This window comes from Anas platyrhynchos, chromosome 1, assembly GCF_047663525.1.
Source record: "Anas platyrhynchos isolate ZD024472 breed Pekin duck chromosome 1, IASCAAS_PekinDuck_T2T, whole genome shotgun sequence".
In the NCBI taxonomy this organism is placed as follows: Eukaryota; Metazoa; Chordata; class Aves; order Anseriformes; family Anatidae; genus Anas; species Anas platyrhynchos.
This window is the reverse complement of record NC_092587.1, coordinates 139452010-139455604: the sequence shown is the minus strand read 5'-3', so window position 1 is coordinate 139455604 and position 3595 is coordinate 139452010. Positions and strand designations below refer to the sequence as shown.

General features: G+C 44.6%; 1 long non-coding RNA gene across 1 annotated transcript; it reads right to left on the bottom strand.

Annotated features, from left to right (window-relative positions):
• Positions 1-3393, bottom strand: LOC110354365 (uncharacterized). The gene is made up of 2 exons (XR_002406207.4): positions 3048-3393; positions 1-1707 (listed from the first exon to the last, which is right to left on the bottom strand). It is a non-coding gene; the product is annotated as an uncharacterized lncRNA (long non-coding RNA).
• Positions 3394-3595: the final 202 nt, after the last annotated feature.

Below are 3595 nucleotides of genomic sequence, written 5' to 3'. Positions count from 1 at the left end.
GAACTGGCTCATCCTAACTGGGTTAATGTGTGCTTCTGTCCTGCAAAATTGTATCTCTTAAATCCCAGACGTGTATAAGCTGAGAGGTGGTTGAGTGTGAAACATCCCAGTCTTTTGCTGCACACGGGAGTACAGAAAGATTCAAAAGCGCTCACTTGGATGAGGAGCTGCAGTGGATTACAGGGACAGGGAGGCTTGTCCTGAAGCTCCTGAATAAGTAGTTGATTTTCTTGAAGAATGAAATGCTGAGTGTTGAATTTTCTTGAAGAATGAATTGTTTTGCATAAGAACCAGCTGCTCTTCATCCACATCCCACCAGCAGAAGAAGAGCTGTCAGCCTTGCCTGTCCAAACTATAGGTGCCTGGGCACGCATCAGCATGGAGGTGCAATTGATTTTAACAGAAAGAATGGGGAGGGAGAAAGGAGAACCACAAAAAGACAGCGTTAAAGGATCCTATACGTACCTGTAGGGTCATGTCTAGCTGGATGAGTGTGGGTCATTGCTTGTCTACTCTTTTGCTTTGAGCTACCAGGATGCAGGCCAGCTCTGATAAGAAAACTGAAACCACAGTGGTGTGACACCGTGCTTGCATTTACCATAACCACTCTCTGAGCAGGGTTTACCAACACAGCTCTTAGCTTTCTGGTCAATGCAGCTACCTAATATCCAGACCAATCTGGCTTGCATCCAGCCAGCTCAGACCACAGGCAGCTGCACGTAATGCCCCGCACAGGCACTTTATCCTCACTTACATTTTTCTTTGGCTCATTACAGTTGTCAGCTATCACAGTGGCTTCTGCAGCAGTCGTGAATGGGCAAGAGCAAATTGTCAGTCCTTCTCTGAACTGCTCTTGCGACAACAACATTCTTGGTATATAATTTCATCTCTTTTGGATTGTTCAAGTAAAATGTAAGAATGAGAATGTACTGAGGCCAAAGAGGGGAAAAATGAAAAACAGAACGGCTCTAAGCTATTACTTATTTAAAGTCACTTTGAAATGAAATTAAGCTTTTCAAAGATGAATGGGTTTCTTGTGACTCCAAAACAAACAATGAGCAACAAAATCCAGACTTGTTTGTGCAGAAATGATTTAGGTGGTGAACAGGGAAGAGATGCTCCTAGTGGGCTGATTTGCACAAAGTACACTTGCAAGTTCTTGAAAAACCCACGTAGGAGGGAGTCCCACAGCAAGTTTGTAAACTGATATGACTCAGCATCATCCAGATAAGGTTTTCACAGGGGAACAGAAGACAAAACCTCTGATCCAGGTTGCTGTCATAGAAGACAGGGTAGTAAATGGTCCTGTTAGTGTCTCAATCGTAGCTTACGCAGGACGTTGTATTGCCAACATTCCTTTGCTTCGTATTGTACCAGTATTGTACTTTGACACAGCGCGGCTGCGTGAGTGTTTCAAGGGAAATCGATAGTTCTTCCAAGAGGAGGTCACCAGGGCCGGGCGTGTCAGAAGAAAGGCACAAGATGAAAAGCCACCGAGGGGACTTCCTGGCCAGGAATTATGCAGCAGGCCGTCAGCCTGCTTTCGTAGGAACAGAAGTAAAAGAAACATCCTGAGAGAACTGAACCATCCAGGCAAACAGTGACAGATGGATCTGGGAAGTCCAGCTTCTCCCTCAAGCAACGTCTGCTGGTGCTGGAAATACTCAGAAAGCCACGCCGCGCTTAAAATGAAACAAACAAATAAATCTGCGAGAAGGAAACAAACAAGCCAAGATAACAAATTAGCAGCCAAAGTACATGCTTGCTGTGATAAAATGGCATTTTGACAATAAAGCTGCATGAAATGCTCCCTTGCGTTTGCACGGTGCCAGCCATACAAGATAGAGAACAAAGATCATTCAGGGCCGTAATCAGGAGTCTGAGCCCTACCGGTTCTGGTCTCATCCAGAACTTGCAGGTACTAACCTCCTGATCCCGCCCAAAAATGTTTATTTATCATCCCTTCTGGTTTACCTGCATGTTTCTCCTAAAATATGCAGAATGCAAACCACTTCAAAATATCAGTAAGTGAAGCTTCAGTAGATTCTTGTGTGGTTTGTAACTTGTGATCCATTCGGAGCCAAGAAACAGAGATGCTAAATGGTTACACTCACAGAAAGCACAGAAAGGTAGGGAGAGGGAACACCATGGCCTTGAACCATGTTATTTATATAGAAGACCTATACTTTTATAAATAGATGAGAAAGCATACTTTTTAAAAAATGATGTGCCTAATAAATAAAAAGTGGTGCTACAGTGAAATTATATGAAGTTCTCAAACTTGTTACTACACTGGATCATTGATAAATAAACGTGTTGGTACCCTAGTGGCTACCTCTACAGAAAGCCGTAGTAAGCTTCTGGAGCACAAGTGAAAACTGAATTATTCATAGTTTAGCTTGTCATTTCTTTTCATGCTTCATATCTTTGAAAACAGTGTCATTTTTAGCTCTTCAAAATACATAGGCACCAGTGTCATTTTTGCAAAACTATGTATTTTAAGGAGGGTGTTTAAACAGTGCTGGCAACTTCATCTTCCTAAATGTTAGTGTTCTGGTTTTCATCTATATAAAGAAAGCGGGTTTGCAGTGGAAAACCAAGTTTTTAAGCTCAAAAACTATGGTTAGAAAAAATATTTTGAAAATGAAAACATAAAGGAAAAAATAGCCGTGTTAAAATCGGCCCACGATACCTGCTGCAATATTACTGTCACTGGTGCAGTTGCTGTGGAGAGCTGAACACCAGTACAGGTATAAAGGCACAGGAATTGACTTGTTGCTATTCCAGCAGGGCAGAGCCCCATGAATCACCCTATGAAGCACACATCAAATCCTTTTATGTAAACATCATACCGGGCTGGCTCTAATTCCCCATGCACCCTAGGAGGACTGCTGATGTGGCATTCCCCAAGCGCACATTTGCTTTGCGTAATTGTGGGCAATCGTCCTCCGGCACCGTGTGCCTAAGTGTAAGCTTCTACATCGCCTGCTACAGGTGAGCAAAAATAGATGGGGAAAAGCAAACTCTGAGCGTGGCCACGTGCTCACCAGGACACCTCCTACGCCTCTCATGGCCATGGCTCCCCCAGGAGACAGGATCCATCCTGTGCACCACAGTCCCACGCCTGGATCCAAGCCCATGGAGACCCAGACCATGTCCTGCTGGGTCTGCATCATCGTGCAGGAGCTCCAGAGCCATGTCTCTGGCATCACCTGAGGCTTCCCAGCAGCCTTCTGCTCCAGTACAGCGTGCTGAGGGCCCGTCTGTGTTCACAGCAGTGTTTAATTTGCTGAATCAGGACTCCGCGAACTGATTCAGACCTAGGTTTTGGTGACTAATGCCAGGCACTCCCTTCCTCCTAGGCAGCAGTAGCTACTCAGTGCTCCCGAGCCCTGTTCAGCCAGGCAGCTACAGGGCTGGAGACCAGCTGTGCTTTCCACCGTGTGAACAGGTGGTGACGGATAAGGCCTTACTTATCCCCAGGTGGTTGGTTTTTATTCATGCAAACGCGTCAATTAATAGCCTGAGCTTTTGCCTGAGCTTTTTTTTTTTTTTTCTTTTTTTCTTTTTTTTGTGTAGTTGGACGATCATAAAA